Genomic DNA, 19,045 nt, shown 5'->3' with positions numbered 1-19,045 from the left:
CATTTTTGTATCCCTCACCCATTTTCTCAAAATTTTGACTAAAAATACTGACTTGAATGGTCGTAAAATTTGAAAAGTGGATTATTCAAAAACCGTTCATGGTAAATACACAATTTTTTCACAGAGTTATGTTTGATTATAATATTTTAAAAATTCATTGATATTTTCCACTTCTATCATATGTTTTGGAAATAATTTAAGAACAAGATTTCAACGAGACTGAACGAGACTGAAAAGTCAGAAGAATACATCCTTAATATTACAAAAAATTAAAACGAATCAGGTATAAAATTACAAGATCGCACTAATTTATTATTTCTGAATAAACAGTAAGCCAGTTCATAATTTGACCATAGTCATATATATTTATTACAGTGGAACTGGTTAATGATCCAGAAAAAGACCAAGATTTAATTGACATGATGGAGGTGGTTGACAGTATAGCAAAAGACAACAAAGAGAAGACAACTGGCGGGAGGTTCCCGATATTATCATCAAATGAGAAAGAAAATATACTAGACGAGGCACTGAGCAAATCTACAAAGAAGCAAACTAAATATGGAGTAAAGATATTTAGGCGTATGTGTTAAAACTTAAATAAATTGATGTATATAATAAAGATTTGTATGTATTTGGAATTCCTTTTCCTTTTAACATGTTTTAAAAAAACAACGTAAAAAATATAATTGTAATCATTAACAAAATAAATCTGCATATAGCTTATAAAGGTTTCCGCAATCACTGCTAATTACTGTCCATTTTGGCCATGGTATATATATATACTGTCCATAAAACTAAACTTTATACATTCATTTGACATTGCAAACTCTAAATTCGTGCAATTGCAAGTGTTCAATGTACAATTTTCAATATGTTTTCGTCTCATATTTCTGCATGCATAAGATTGAAATTTCTGTTCACTTATTATTTCATGAAATTTGCTGAATTTAAAATACTGTTATACATCCCAACATCATGTTTGCACACATACATGTATCTTCCTATTATAATGGTATTACACAAGATACCTTGAAATCCACAATCAATTCAACAAGCAATTATAAAACTTCCTAAATTTCTTCATGACAATTAGCATACATATATATCATGCATATGTATCTTGATCAGCTGGTCCTTTCTTTTTATAGACTTTAATTTATATAATGTTTTCTTTTGTCACGTCTTCCAACATTGCCTTTTATGTGAATTTTTCATATCCAGTTTAATCATGCGTTGCACTTGTATGTTATATGTACATCATTCGCATGCTGCTTAGTTTTACACAGTTTACGAGACTTCCATTTTTATTTACATGTAGCACCTGCAAAATATATAAAGAAGTTAAACAATGCTAAATTGATAAAAAGAAAGGAAAATTAGACTATATAATGTTTAATTCTTCAACAATTTACAAGCTATATCATACAATGTCAAAGAAATGTAATAGGAAAATTTCCTTTGTTTATGACTACACGTACATAAGCTAAGTGTTTTCTTGCATTAAAAACGCATGGAAAACATAACAAATTAAAAAAAAATCCTAAAAAGGGCTCCGTGTTGCCAGGTTAACTAAAATTGCGACAGTAAAACTACCGATGGACGTCCTTAAAGCTTCAAATACAATACAGTTATCTTTTAATTAATGAGATACATGTTAGTGTATTTGAAGCTTTTGGACATCCATCTGTAGTTTAAACGTTCATTTTTTGCCACATGCATGCATTCTATGGTCGGTTGTTGTCTCTTTAATACATTCCTCATTTCCATTCTCAATTTTATATTGCATAAAATAAAGTATAACAATTTCAATACATGTATCATAATTCTTAATTTCAGAGTGGTTAACCGATAGAGAGAAAGATGCAACATTTGAAAATTATACAATTCAACAATTGAATGATTCCTTGACTGAATTCTATGCTGAGGTCCGAAATACAGACGGAGAATATTATGCAAAGAGTACTTTAGTTGGGATTCGGGCATCTATAAATATATATCTTCGGGCACCACCTTTTAATAAGACGTATTCCATCATGTCTGATGATTCAGCTTTTCTTAAATCAAATAAAATGTTTTTGGCCATGATTAAGAAGGTTCAGAGGGAAGGAATGGACAGGACCAAACATCATTCATCCATATCAGAAGGTGATTTGCAAAAACTAAGGTCATCAGATGCCTTATCAACTCAAAACCCTAAGACTCTTCAAAGAAAAAATTGGTTTGATCTAGTTTTGAGTTTTGGAAGGAGGGGACGGGAAAACCAAAGGTTTTTCACTGACAAAACATTTGTCATTAAATCAGATGATTGTGGCCGTCGTAACGTAGAGATGGCAGTGAGTGAGACGACAAAAAATCATAAAGGGGGACTAGATGACAATCAAAACATTATAAAACCTAGGATGTATGAAACAAAAAAGCCAGACTGTCCCGTTGCTGCCTTGACGCAATACCTTGCTAAAAGGAACCCTACATCAGACATTTTCTTTCAACAACCAAGAGCCAAAGTAAATTATGAGGATGAGATATGGTACACATCAAGGCCTGTAGGGGAAAGACTGTTGAACAACATGATGGTTGACATATCAAAAAGTGCTGGACTTAGTCAAATATACACAAACCATTGTGTGCGGGCAACAACTGTGACTGTTTTGGCACAGTCAGGTGTGCCAAAAACAGACATAATGAAGATAACAGGACACAAGTCAGAGGCCAGTTTGGAATCCTACTATCAGGACTCCTCTGAGAAACAGAAGAGGCAGTATTCTGCTATTCTACTTGGCAATACTGAAAATGGTAGTGATAAATCGGGTTCAACCGCACCAGTGCCAATTTGTACACAGTCAAATGCAATGCCCTTACCGCCAAATCCAGCTAATCCCTTCAACGCACACTGTTTGAATTTTACAAACACCACACAAATTAACAATCAAATGTCATTACCTGTTTTGTATAACAAACAGTTTGAAGTCCATAATTCAACTGTCCAAGTCTTCAACTACAACATAACAGGGAACGCTGCACAGCCGTAGATTTTGTTGTTTATCTTCATCGCACCTCTGCGTGATCGGCCATGACAGTTGACAATGCTCGATAAAACTCGACGAGAGGACTTGAAATTTACGTTATTATTTCTTGTTTAATAAATTGTGAATTTTCTTAAAAGTATAGTTTTTCATCTCTTATTACTATGATATTCAAAAATTATTCACACAAGCTTAATATTTGACTTCAGGTAAAGGAACTATTTCTTGGCGGTTGGATAACGTAAATAGCCATGAAACGTACATTGTAAACATTCAAATTGGATCAATAAAACTAGGTTAAGCTAGGTTAGGAGAACTTGAATTAGAATAGAGATAACTGTATTGTATTTGAAGCTTTGTGGACGTCCATCGGTAGTTTTACTGTCGCAAATATCCGTTTACCTGTCTCCGCTCCGCGTCGCCAGGTAAACTCAATTTGCGACAGTAAAACTACCGATGGACGTCCGCAAAGCTTCAAATACAATACAGTTATCTCTTAAATCTACAATTGATCGATAAATCAAAGCTATAGTTTAGGATTTTTACATCAACCAGGCAAATTGACTTTTTTCGACAACTTTATTTGACTCACTAGGATGAAAACTGTTTTGATCCCCCTCAACATGTGTGGATCCGTCTGAGGGTTCAAGCTTACAAACTTGTACAATAAGTTAAGATTTAAAATAAAAATGTGTATAACGAACTCCCATTTTCTTATGTTCTTTATGTTTGTTCATTTTCAAATTACCTCATGAATTTTGAAATATATAGTTAAATATCTTTAGATTATAGTCATGTTCGTCGATCTGCCATTGTTATATAATATAATAATTTGATACCAAGATGTATCATGTTTCTATTTAGTTTATAGGTTGTCTTGAACAGTCAAATCCTCACCCTTAATATTTGCTACTGGACATTAAGAAACAAATATTCACCAATCACTGAAACAATTTGTATCTTGATATCTAAGTGACTTTAGGAAGAATAATTATAAGCCCAATCCATAAGTTGAACTTTAAAAATGAAAAAATAAACAGAAAATAGTTGAATAACCAATGTTCATTTTCATGTCGGAATTATCGAAAAATTTACATTAAGGAATTTATTAATATGGGTTCGAACTACAAGTATTATTACACACAAGGAGTAGATAAATAAAATTTGTTTAAAGATTATTTTAAGTCGGATGTTATGCACTAGAAAGAGTCATTTTATTTGTTACTAGTATATCAGTCTACGACATAGACAATTACGAATAAATCAAGGTTGTATATTCTAGATCGGACATTTACTAGAAAAAGTAAAATCACAAAATACTGAACTCCGAGGAAAATTCAAAAACCAAAGTCCCTAATCAAATGGCAAAATCAAAAGCTCAAAAATACCAAACGAATAGAATACAACGGTCATATTCCTAACTTGGTACGTGTATTTTCTCATGTAAAAGATAGTGGATTGAACCTGGTTTTATAGCTAGCTAAACCTCTCACTTGTATGACAGTCGCATCAAATTCCGTTATATTGATAACTATGCGTGAACTAGACATTCCATTATATAAATACGTTGATACTTCTGAAAATACGTTGTCCTTGCGCGTGCATCCCTTGTTTAACGTATCGTTCACTGGTGTGTTATCCAAATGTTTTATCAATAGTATTATGTCTCTTGAAACGGGTGTTTTTACTCCTCAGTTATTAAAGGATGATTGATTAGTCCATCTTTCCGTTTTAGTGTTTATAATGCCATTTAGAAACGGGCATTTGACGCACGTCATTAATACAATTATTATTTTTTATTTTCATTTCTTTGAACAAGAATGTGTTTGTAAACCTTTTTTAGATTTCAATATTAATTTTATCATTTTTAGTCAATATTTATTATGATAATTACAATGACAATTTTGTATTACACTTAAATGACTTGTGTAAAACATGTATGTTCAATTGATGGAAGAGCAGTTCATCATTGCCTCGTTTTGAATAACTGTTTGCTTCCTGCTCTTCTATTCAATTTAAGGTATTACGTTTAAAAGGCGATGCAATTATGTTAACTAGTGTGATGTAGATGTAATAGCTAAAGAAGGTCAGTACGATTGTTTTTTTTTTTCTATATGTTGCGAGGCAAGATATACTATTATATGTTTTCTTCTATTATGTAACCTTTGAAAGCAACTGTGCTTCAACGCAAAAAGGTACATAGTATTGCATTCTTATAACGTTGGTTTTTAATAACCGGCATACATTCTTCTTGTACACCTTACTTCGTGATAGCATTTGGCAGACAGTGTCGAAGTACTAGTTAGCTATGTTTGTTATATGTGATTAACTGTGAACATATTTTGAAAAATGTAGATTAGTCCTTTGATTTATTTTAAAAGTTTTAATGGAATTTCCATTTGATCATGGACCTTATATATTTGTTAGAATGATTATCAACTAACTGATCAATTAAAATGAGACAAAAAAAAAGTGTTGTTCGGTAACATTTTAAGATAAAACAAGGCAAGCTGGCTGTGAATCATTTTTGCAAAATGAGATGCTAAATTCTAACCCTAGACCATCGAACCTATGACCAACAGTCAGAATTATTTGCTCTGTGATGAAGGTAACATGTCTTTAATATGTTATGTTCTTAGATAAATGGCGAAAAGTACATTCATGTGAAGGTTTTTAAGTTTAGAACTATATTACATCATTTGATGCAAAAAGTTCAGAATAATCACCTATCAAACTAGTCCGAGATTTCTCTGATGTCCAACGACTATTTTGTCAGATCATTATTATCATCTGTGTCTCAATGACACCAGTCAACATACAATGTTATTAAACGATTGATTATCATGTTTGTCTCAATGACACCAAGCAACATGCAATATAATCAAACGATTGATTATCATGTATGTCCCAATGACACCAGTTAATATCCACCCATTGGTTATGTTGTCCCTTCCATTGACACCGGACAACATACAATAAAATACACTGATTGAATATGTTGTCTGTCTTAATGTCAACAGAAAATATATAATAAAATCCACCGATTGAATATGTTGTTTGTCCTAATGTCAACAGACAACATATAATAAATTGCATCGATTACTTATGTTGTCTGTCTCAATGTCAACAGACAACATATAATAAAATCCATGGATTGACTATGTTATCTGTCTCAATGACAACAGACAACATATAAAAAAATCCATGGATTGACTATGTTATCTGTCTCAATGTCAACAGACAACATATAATAAATTGCATCGATTACTTATGTTGTCTGTCTCAATGTCAACAGACAACATATAATAAAATCCATGGATTGACTATGTTATCTGTCTCAATGACAACAGACAACATATAATAAAATCCATGGATTGACTATGTTATCTGTCTCAATGACAACAGACAACATATAATAAAATCCATAGATTGACTATGTTATCTGTCTCAATGTCAACAGACAACATATAATAAATTGCATCGATTACTTATGTTATCTGTCTCAATGACAACAGACAACATATAATAAAATCCATGGATTGACTATGTTATCTGTCTCAATGTCAACAGACAACATATAATAAAATCCATCGATTACTTATGTTGTCTGTCTCAATGTCAACAGACAACATATAATAAAATCCATCGATTACTTATCTTGTCTGTCTCAATGTCAACAGACAACATATAATAAAATCCATCGATTACTTATGTTGTCTGTCTCCATGACACCAGACAACATGTTATAGAACAATGATTTTTTAAAACAACAGAGGGAGGACAACAAAGGATATATTCTGTCTAAAAGTCAATTGATATTTTATAGTGTGTCTTTTCTATGTTGTGATGATATATTATTGTTTCAGAAAAGGGAGAAGATGTGGTACCGTTAAAACGTGTAATCCCGCTGCAAATGTTTGCACCTGTCCTTAGTCAGGAATCTGATGTACAGTAGTTGTGTTCTGTTCATGTAGTTGTGCTTCTCGTTTCTCGTTTTTATATAGATTCGACCGTTGGTATTCCCGTTTGAATGGTTTTACATTAGTAATTTTAGGGGCCCTTTATAGCTTGCTGTTCGATGAACTTCCTTGAACAAATGAAATTAAGGGATTCAATACCCTTGTTTGATAAGTTTTCGAAACAAGTTGTGTTTATAGATGTAGCATCTGGTGATAAGTTTTTTATTTTCATATATGACCCCTTAATATACTTAATATTTACTACACTCATAATACAATGTTTTAAAAAGTACAATATATAAGGTTAAAATTAGCCAATGTATAGAATATAACGTGTCTACTTAAAACCTACGGATGATGTCAAGTGTAAATATCTATATTTACAACCTATGTCTTCCTGTTATGATGAGTCAACATTCAATTTATAATGTTATCACGGAGTACTTATGATGTTTATATTTAAAACCTTGTGTTCAAGGTCGAATTTAATATAATATGACTGAATATATGAAAATATACTTATAAATTACCCGAGTAGTCATATGTAGATTAGCCGAGTGTAATCATCTATATGTCCGAGTTATTGGTAGAGTTTCATAAAAATATACAACAGGAGTAGTCATTCCATAGATTTGCAAATAGTTATCTTATATATTACTCGAGTGGTGGTGTTTTTTTGTGTAGATTGGTTGAATGTTATCTTATGTCTTACCTAAGTAATATTTTTTGGTATATTTGCCGAGGGTTATCTGATTTTTTTTCCCGAGGGGTTAATTAGTAGATTGACAGAGTTTTGACTATTATATTACCCAAGTGGTAATTATGGAGATTGAAAGAGTGCTATCTATTACATTACCCAAGTGGTCATTTTTTCAGATTGACCACTGCTCATCTTATGTATTACCAAAGTGGTTATTGTGTAGATTGGCCGATTGTGATTTTTGTAGATTATCTAATATATATTTACCGAGTAGCCAAATGTTATCTTACATATTGCATGACTGGATTTCTTTTTGCATTTTGGGTGTTGTCTAATATATAACCTACGTGGTTATTTTACAGATGATAACGTGTTACCGTATATAGATATAAGACTTAGATCGAAGTCCGGTCTCTAATAGACGTCCGTTCATCAAATCGATGTCCAAATCTGACATCACAATGAAATAACATTGCAAATCGACGGCCAATTTTATGCTCCTTTATTCGAAGTCTTTTTTTTGTTGTTCTCAAATCGACGTCCACTTTTTGGCTTCTTTTATCGACGTCCGTTTTATGGAGTTGTCGCAGTGAAGTCACAACTTAATGAAAGGGTTGGTTGAACCTAAAACGCAGAAAGTTGTATAAAAACAAAAATAATACTAATCAACAATTGGCTGTATGTTTAAATTGTTTCTATTATTCGAGTCTGAATACTGCCCTCTAGATGTCTTTTGATTATCGTTGTCTTTGACAAAACGAGACAGATAATATAAACAAAGATCAATTCTAAGATGACGTTCTTGCCGTACTTTGACATATAATTGTTTATAATTTTATTCATTGTGACTTGTCTCATTGGCACTTATACCACATCTTCTTATTTATACATAGTTTATGTAAGCACTTCACACACAAAAAAACCGATAAAGATAATATAAACAAAGATAATTTTAAAAATAAATGATTGAATGAATTTAAACATCGCGATAGGGTCTCCTAATCGATGGGAAATAGTTTTTAGGATTCATTACGTCACATTGGATTAAAGGGCTAAAATATTGGACACTGATTTGAGAACGTGACGTCGTATTTGGACGTCGATTTAAGGAACGGGTGTTGATTAGAGTCCGGACATCGATCTGAGTCTTACATATATTACCATGGAAGGGCAGACTAGAATTTCTCAGAATGAAGACTAGATAACCTAGATAACACGCTCAAAATTTGAGATTTTTTACGTTATGCATTTTAAAGATCCATAAGTAAAGTCTGTTGTCAAGGATTTTTGATAAAGCATTAAGGGGGAGTAAGTGAACGATATGTCACACTTTTCTATGTTTAAATATATTTCATGAATAAAAATAAAAATAAAATATGCCTAATTTTATTGAAAATGAGTGAACGAAAAAAAAATATACCAGACTAAGAAATACACTTTTAGTTAGATATTTGTAATAGCACGAGGCTTTTAATTATTGCTTGTCAAACACACCTTCTCTGTAGTAATGACTCGTTACAAAGGTATTTCATTTCACCCATTTACTTCATTTTTAATACTGTGAATTCTCAGTATTATTATATTAACATGTAGCCTTAATATATATTTAAAAAATCGAATCTAAAACCAGATATATCAATCATTTATTATTATTTTACTATTATACGTTTTCAGGACAAAACAATCAACTCAAACACGCCTTGAACGTAAAATATGTACTCGACTGTCTCTTTACGATAATATAATTGCCCATTTTTAGACCTCCCGCCCCCTCCCCCCACCACCACTAAAAAATACTGTTGCCGGGAATAGAGATGCAAATTAATGCTTTTTAAGATTAATATTTTATCTTTTCGTCATGAATTTATGCTTATGCATCTCAAAAATCCAGAAGTATTTGCACCTACCGAAATCGGCTGTTTTGTAAAATGTGCCTTTAATTAAATAAAAAAAAAAAAAAAAAAACAATATCTCGTAGCTTCATACTACCAATTGAGTATAAACAAGTATATATGATTCAAAAAATCCTAAATCATACACCTACATTTTACTTTTAAAAGCCATACAAACAGTTTTAAACAATCCAAATATTCAAACTTTATAAAACTTGGTTTAATTTCAGCTGGTTATCAACCCGTTTCGCTCTAAGCTCACCTGTATCAAGGGCCGTGTGAGCTATTGACTTGGCGTCCGTAATTAAAAAAAAATCTTCTCTGAAATTAGTTGATCAAATGTTACCAAATGAATTTGTATGAGTGAATCTAGGAAAAACAATATTCATCAACAAACATGACCACTGTCTGTTAAAACATATTCGAGATTTTAGTTTATATCGCAAAAGTTCAAGTAGTTAGAGCAAAACTTACCGAGTAAAAATATTCAAAAGGCCAATTTATATCTACCTTGCACTTTGAAAATGCAGATCAGATGCCAAAACTTGGTCTTGCAACATTTATCAGCCTTTAGTTTGTTTAATTACATATGTATATGAATATATAAGGGTAGCAGGTTCACCAGGGTGTGAAATCCATGTCATTTGAAAAAAATACTATGCATAGATCTATAAATCGACAGATAAAAATGACATCTAAAAATAAAATACTCTCTTGTATTCGAAGTTTTTGCAGTTTTGTTTTGTCTAAACAAATTGACACACAAAATGACTATAGTATTGTGGAATTTTTTAACTTAAAATATTCGATACATTGGTAACACCGGTTACTAGGATAATAATCCTGTCACGTTTGAATTGGGTAAAATGATGGAAATGTGAAAGTTTACGGGCGGTAGGTGCAACAGGATACTGACAGCTCTCATGGCTCGTCAGGGTGGGAGCTAAAAGGTGGATCCATGAAAATTTGATTTAAAAACTTTATTCATTGCAACAAATCATTGAGATTTTGTTGAGGATTATACCACTTAAGGCAACAAGAAAACTTTCAGAATTTAATGCAAAGAAGGGTTAAGGTCTTTCGCCAAAAATTACTATCAATTTCTTCTTATCCTATGTTAAACTTCCTGCAATCTCCATCCCTTTATGATCATTAATTGAACTGTAAAACACTACCTAGTATCTTCCAGATGTCTTTATGATGTCTGATGTATACATATTTATGACAATAACTGTTGTGAGCACAAGATTTACTGCACAGTTTTAAAGTTCTGCTAAACCAAAAATTTAAATGTGAACTTAAGTTTTGCGTTTGCTTGATGTGTACCGATTGAGATTTTAATCTAAGAGAACATTTTATATAGATTAGACCGTTGGTTTTCCCGTTTGAATGGTTTTACACTAGTAAGTTTGGGGCCCTTGATAGCTAGTTGTTCGGTGTGAGCCAAGGCTCCGTGTTGAAGGCCGTACTTTAACCTATAATGGTTTATTTTTTAAATTGTTATTTGGATGGAGAGTTGTCTCATTGGCACTCACACCGCATCTTCCTATATCTATGGTTTATCTATTAGTTGAAAATGTGGCTTTGGACTAGCTTTCAGTGGCTGTGAGTACTCGTTGATCAATAATTTGTGACTTTATGTTATCATTTTATGTGCTACGTGTTGTGTTGTTACACCACTGGACTAATGAAGGGAGACAGGAGGCGGGATTGGGTGGGGTATGGAGCGCAAACAAACATGTTAAGCCCTGTCACGAGTTCTCAAAACCAGTTGTTGTCTATGGTTGCTATCTGTCATATTTGTTTTTTGTTCAAGTTGCATTTTAAATCAGTCCGAAGGTCTTCACTTTTTAATCGTTTACATTGTTATAGCTAGTATTCGTTATGGTTTTTGCTCGTTGTTGAATGTCATACTTTGACATGCAATTGTTCACATATTGTTCCAGTCTTGTAAGTTTTTATCAGTAATGTAAGAAAAGCAAGTCTAGGTCGTTTTTTTATCCAGTCGAAATGTATTGGAGACAGTGTATATATATAAAGGAAGAAATTAGAGGCACCAAAAGTTAGATCATATAGCCTCGTATATCTAACTGAATAAACCAGTCAAACGTTTATTGTCGTTATACATGTCGCTTAACATTTAGAACCTTTTAAAACTGTTCTAGGTATCATATTATGTAGAGAATCATCAATTTAAGGGCATTTAATATCTTAAATAAAACTGATTAGATATATGTTCATCTGATATTGGACGGAAGATGTTGCCCTTTTATGTAATATAAGTTACTATTATTTGAAAACGCTTATTAAACAGCCAAATGGATGCACAAAAGTAAAAATAGGAGTCGCAAATCAGATTGAATACAAGTATCTGCTCAATTTTATTGATTCTGTAACGATTGTTTCAAATATGACCAACTGTTTACCCAAAATCACCAGCACATAACGCTCTCTCGCAGGACAACCTTACCAGCACAGAACGCTCTCTCGCAGGACAACCTTACCCACCGTGAATTCGGTTATTGGGAAAAAGATTGGACATATACCATCTGCACATGCGTGTTCATTATTTTACTTTGAACTGTCTAAAACCCAGTCGTATGATAGTGATAAATGCGCCTAGTACGACCTTGAACAAATGAAGTAGAACTAAAGAAAAATACTGTCTACGGATCATAAAAGAACAAATATATGGATTAAACATTGAAACCTCTAAAGTTTCGGAATGAACTACACGCTTCAGTTTTCACTCACATTTTATGCCGATCAAGTCGAATTGTATTTTACGTTGATGGATACTAAAAAAAAATTGGATTATGTTCACTTGACAAAATTAATGGAAATAAACAATCCTAATCATTAAGCAGGACTTGGTTACTGTAAATTCAGAATTTATTCCGATGTTTCTATTATTGAGATAAATGCAACCGAGTTATAATAGCAACACTTTAAACTCGCATTTTGAAAATTTGTATATGAAGAAATTAAAATCAAATTTTAGTGTTAAATGACCAGATTGCAATAATAAATGTACGCAATAATTTCTGAATTTACTTATAGTATTGACCATCAAAAAGAAGTTTAAGACTTGATAAATGTTATCTAAATAACAATGTACTCCCCTATATAAATCATTATACTCGTTGAACATGCATATCTTCAGACGCATTTATATGTTGTTAACATGTGAGCTATTTTCAAATCTTAACAGTTATTCAACCTTCTGGTTACTTGTTCCAAAATCGGTAAGCATCATTTTTATAAATTTCCTGTTAACAAAACTTTGAATATTTCGAAAAACTAAGGATTTTCTTATCCCAGGAATAGATGACCTTAGCCGTATTTGGAACAACTTTTTAATATTTCGAGTCCTCAAGTTCTTCAAGTTTGTACTTGTTTGGCTTAACTATTTTGAACTATTTTGATCTGAACGTCACTGATGAGTCTTCTGTAGACGAAACGCGTGTCTGGCGTATTAAATTATAATCCTGGTACCTTTGATAACTTAATCATAATACTTCCATCACATAAATCATTATGCCCCTCTCTCTATTTAAATGTGTTTGCTTACACTAAAAAAATCATCTTGACCTTTGATGGGTAGTTGTTTCGTTTGCAATCCTCAACACATTGTTTTGTAAGGATTATCTTCAGACGCATTTATATGTTGTAAACATGTGAGATATTTTCAAATCTTAACAGTTAATCAACTTTCTGGTTACTTGTTCCAAAATTGGTTAGCATCATGTCTATAAAGTGTCGGTAATAGCCTTAGCTTGAATTTGTAACGTTCGCTGTCGGCACTGTAACAGTTGATCTGGATAACAGCAATATGTTATTTGAGTATATTGTTACATCATTTCTACATTTTTCAAAGAATTGGGTTAACACATTATGAATCAAAATGATGTTTAGATATGTTTCCGCAATTTTATATACGTAACGTTTTCACCTGAGATCACCCCAAGTTTTTGGTGGGGTTCGCGTTGTTTATTCTTTAGTTTCCTTTGTTGTGTCATGTGTACTAATGTTTGTCTGTTTGTCTTTTTCATTTTTAGCAATGGCGTTGTCAATTTATTTTTAATTTATGAGTTTGACTGTCCCTTTGGTATCTTTTTCAAGACGCATGCACAAAATTTTAAAATGTTGTTAAATGTTAAAAAAAACATGTCACTTAATATTTATCAAAGGTACCAGGATTATATTTTAGTACACCAGACGCACGTTTCGTCTACATAAGACTCATCAGTGCCGCTCATATCAAAATATTCATAAAGCCAAACAAGTACGAAGTTGAAGAGCATTGAGGATCTAAAATTCCAAAAAGTTGTGCCAAATACAACTAAGGTTATCTATTTTTTTAAACATTTTTCAAATTATGTTGATAACTTAAAGAAGCAACATTGCCAAAGAATGATTACCCATATGCTTTGGTAATGTTTCTTGTTTCACAAGATGGACCTTATAGTCATACATATTACGCGACCTTTACACCAGGTTTTATCCACCATTTATTACTGTAGGACATTCCCGTAAAACAAATCAGAATTATGACAGTTGTTTTCCATTCGTAAGTTGTGTTTGAGTTTTTGATTTAGATATTTGATAAATCTCTTTTCGATGTGTGAATATCCATTTGAGTTCGGTATTTTCGTTACTTTACTTTCTACATAACATCCGATATTTTTAACAGCGATTTAATAAGAAGCCTTATTGACATTTTTTGAAAATATTATATGATTCCTAGATTTTTCAGAGCAAACAGTTTCCGAGTCTTACGTAAAACAAACCCTTCTTTTTATAAATTGTTACGTGGATGGAGAGTTGTCTTATTGGCATTCATACCATATCTTCCTATATCTACCTTCTGAATAATTATATAAAAAGAAACATACTTGCAGTAAATTTTAAGTGTTTATTGGTCATAATCCACTTATTCAAATGTCGAGTTAATAAAGCTATGACGACCTAACAGTTCACCAAAATAATTGTTCAATACCAATAGGTCATGATAAAAATGAAATGTACTAACTGCATTATAATGTGTCACGTTAAATAACTTACTTGTCTGTACGATACAATTGAATCGAAGACAACTGGCTACATTGAACTGATAGAGAATAGTTTAAATAAAGATTTGTCAACTCGTCCGTCACCTGCATAAAAGTGTAATCTAATTAAGAAAAAGACCCACTCGTCAAACTAATGCCAAAAAAACCCAGTTTAATACATATATGTATAGACATAAATAGGCAGGACACATAAAATCTGACGAAACAAATGCCAACTAGCCCCAATAGTTAAAAATTATTAACCATAATAAACAAGATCCATACCGGATTTACTAATGAAAATTATACATTACTTTTTCAAGATATCGAAACATGTTGTGTTTATCGCATTGCGTGATTACTGTTATTACTTAAGATTAAAATAAAAACGTGTACAAATTCTCAGCCTCCATCATCCGTAATTTAGTCAATGTAAACTACACTAAAAATTGAAAGCATTGAATAATACAATGAAAAAGGTCGAACCACGCTGATGTAGATACAATTATGTTTCCACTTATAACCTCCGGATGATGTCAAGTTCAAATTGTTAATAATCACACCCTTCATCTTCCTGGTATGATGAGTCAACATTCAACTTATACTTTGACCACGTAGTACTTATCTTGTTTATACATATTTTCGAGGTCGAACTAAATGAACAACAATAGCAGAAATGTACAGTCTGACTTATCACATATATTTCCCGAGTGTGGTCTTTTTATTTGGGAGACTGGTCGTGTTTCATTGGTAAACATTACTTGTATTCGTCTGTGATTCAAAATCTTTTTATTTTCCTGATGAGATATTTTAGATTGCTGGTGTCTGATGCATTCTGTTGAACTCTTTTCTATACAATTCAGTTGAATACAAAAATTCGCTATCATTACATGATCATGATAATTAGAAGCCAAAACATTTTATTAAGACAGCCACATTTCTACTTGTATCTGAAGATGTCAAGTAAAAATCGTTTATATTTACAATTTATATCTTCCTGTTTTGATGAGTCAACATTCAAGTCATACTTGTTATCACGGTGAACATGTAGTACTTATAAAAAAATATGTTTTCTAAATTTTAATTTCTAGAGTAAAATGTAGAGTTGGTCGATTGTTTTTAATCAGAAGTTCTTACATTCTTCAATGTGTTTTTTCTGGTCAGATATATTGCTACATATTACTGCGTGTTGATGTGCCCTGTTGAGATGTTTAATACGCAACTCGATCAAATCAATTAATTCGATAGTATTGTCCACATTATTATATTTATTACATGCACAATTATTTAAAAACAAAAAGGTGAACATTCAATAATTTATTTTTACGTTTTACTATTTCAAGACTATGTCAGGTTAGATAGATGGTTGACGTCTTTTACACGATTTACCCCGCCACATTGTTGGTGACCACGTCCTTAGTCAAAAGCATGTAGTTCAGTGGTTGTAGCCAGTTCATGTCTGTTACAATTGCTTTTCGTAAAAATTGTTTTGTTATAGATTAAGACAGTTTGTTTATGTTTCATGTCGATGCCTTTTATAGCCGTGTATATAGTATGGGGTTTTCTCGTTGTTGAAGGCCATGCGTTTGTCTACAATTGCTTACAAAAATTTCAATCGACATTTTGATGATAATTTTTTCATTTGCAATCATTCCACATATCTTACTTTGATATCAATGACACCAGGCAACATACAGTATAATCAAACGATTGATTATCATCTGTGTCTCAATGACACCAGGCAACATACAATATAATCAAACGATTGCTCATCATGTATGTCCCAATGACACCAGATAATAACCACCCATTGATTATGTTGTCCCTCCTATTGACACCAGACAGCATAAAATAAAATACACTGATTGATTATCATGTTTGTTTCAATCACGTCACACACCATACAACATCAGTCATCGATTGATTATGTTGTCTGTCTCAATGACGGCAGACAACATAAAATGTAACACATCAATTGAATATGCTGTTTGTCTCAATGACACCAGACAACATATATTAAAATCCATCGATTGAGTATGTTTTCTGTCTCAATGTCAACAGACATCATATAATAAAATCCATCGATTACTTATGTTGTCTATCTCAATTACACCAGACTACATGTAATAGAACATTGATTTTTGAAAACAACAGAAAGAGGACAACAAAGGATATATTCTGTTTAACAGTCAATTGATATTTTATAGTGTGTCTTTTCTATGTTGTGATGTTATATTATTGTTTCAGAAAAGGGAGAAGGTTTGGTACCATTTAAACGTTTATTCCCGCTGCAAATGTTTGCACCTGTCCTATGTCAGGAATCTGATGTACAGTAGTTGTCGTCTGTTTATGTAGTTCATACGTGTTTCTCGTTTCTCGTTTGTATAAAAATTATACCGTCGGTTTTTCCGTTGGAATGGTTTTACACTTGTAATGTATGGGCCCTTTAGAGCTTGCTATTCGGTGTGAGCCAAGGCTCCGTGTTGAAGGTCGTACCTTGACGACCTATAATGGTTTACTTTTAAACATTATTACTTGGATGGAGAGTTGTCTCATTGGCACTCATACCACATCTTTATATATCTAATAAAAAAATATTATACTGAAACAAGAAAAAACAAAAACTGAACTGAAATAATGTTGTTAACAGTAAAGAGTTTAAATACGTGTACACGAATGGCGTTAAAATTCCTTGAACAAATGAAATTATTTGATTGAACCCTCTTGTTTGATAAGTTCTCGAAACAAGTTGTGTTTATAGATGTAGCATATGGTGAGAACTTTTTATTTTCATATTACCCCTTAATATACTAAATATTTACTACACTCATGATAGGATAATTGAAAAGTACAATATATAAGGTTAAAATTAGCCAATGTATATAATATAACGTGTCTACTTAAAACCTACGGATGATGTCAAGTGTAAATCTCTATATTTACAACCTATGTCTTCCTGTTATGATGAGTCAACATTCAACTTATAATGTTATCACGGAGTACTTATCCTGCTTATATTTACAACCTTGTGTTCAAGGTCGAACTTAATGTAATATGACAGAATATATGAAAACATACTTTTAAATTACCCGAGTAGTCATTTGTAGATTGGCCGAGTGTCATCATTTATATGTCCGAGTTATTGGTCGAATTTTATAAAATATACAACATAACCTGTTGGTGACCTTCTGCTGTTATAATTTTTCATTTGGTCGGGTTGTTGTCTCTTTGACATATCCCCCATTTCCATTCTCAATTTTATTCCATAGATTTGCAAATAGTTATCTTATTTATTGCTCGAGTGGTGTTTTTTTTTGTAGATTGGTTGAATGTTATCTTATGTATTACCTAAGTAATATTTTTTTTGTATATCTGATGTTTTCCCGAGGGGTTAATTTGTAGATTGACAGAGTATTGTCTATTATATTACCCAAGTGGTAATTATAGAGGATAATGAAAGTGTTATATATTACAGTACCCATTCGGACAAGTGGTCATTTTGTCAGATTGGCCACTACTCATCTTATTTATTACCCAAGTGGTCATTTTGTCAAATTGGCCACTACTCATCTTATTTATTACCCAAGTGGTCATTTTGTCAGGTTGACCAGTACTCATCTTATTTATTATCCAAGTGGTCATTTTGTCAGGTTGGCCAGTACTCATCTTATTTATTACCCAAGTGGTCATTTTGTCAGATTGGTCACTACTCATCTTATTTATTACCCAAGTGGTCATTTTGTCAGATTGGTCACTACTCATCTTATTTATTACCCAATTGGTCATTTTGTCAGTTTGGCCAGTACTCATCTTATTTATTACCCAAGTGGTCATTTTGTCAGATTGGTCACTACTCATCTTATTTATTACCCAAGTGGTCATATTGTCAGATTGGTCACTACTCATCTTATTTATTACCCAAGTGGTCATTTTGTCAGATTGGCCACTACTCATCTTATTTATTACCAAAGTGGTCATTTTGTCAGATTGGCCACTACTCATCTTATTTATTACCCAAGTGGTCATTTTGTCAGATTGGCCACTGCTCATCTTATTTATTACCAAAATGTTTATTGTGTAGATTGGCCGATTGTAATTTTTGTAGATTTGCCAAGTTTGACTTATATATTACCGAGTAGTCAAATGTTATCTTACATATTGCATGATTATTTTTTTTTTGCATTTTTGGTGTTGTCTAATATATAACCTACATTTGTACGTGGTTGTTTTACAGATGACAACGTTTTATCGTATATAGATATAAGACTTAAATCGACCTCCGGTCTCTAATCGACGTGGTCATTTTGTCAGATTGGCCACTGCTCATCTTATTTATTACCAAAATGTTTATTGTGTAGATTGGCCGATTGTAATTTTTGTAGATTTGCCAAGTTTGACTTATATATTACCGAGTAGTCAA

At 32.2% G+C, this 19,045-nt stretch overlaps 1 long non-coding RNA gene across 1 annotated transcript; it reads right to left on the bottom strand.

The window, feature by feature from the left end:
- Positions 1-674: 674 nt before the first annotated feature.
- On the bottom strand, positions 675-3,357 carry LOC134717473 (uncharacterized). The gene is made up of 2 exons (XR_010107328.1): positions 2,941-3,357; positions 675-1,321 (listed from the first exon to the last, which is right to left on the bottom strand). It is a non-coding gene; the product is annotated as an uncharacterized LOC134717473 (long non-coding RNA).
- Between the last annotated feature and the right edge of the window lie 15,688 nt (positions 3,358-19,045).

Source organism: Mytilus trossulus, chromosome 5 (assembly GCF_036588685.1).
Source record: "Mytilus trossulus isolate FHL-02 chromosome 5, PNRI_Mtr1.1.1.hap1, whole genome shotgun sequence".
NCBI classification, from domain to species: Eukaryota; Metazoa; Mollusca; class Bivalvia; order Mytilida; family Mytilidae; genus Mytilus; species Mytilus trossulus.
Note: the sequence above shows the minus strand (reverse complement) of the source record. Positions and strands in the feature narration are given on the sequence as shown.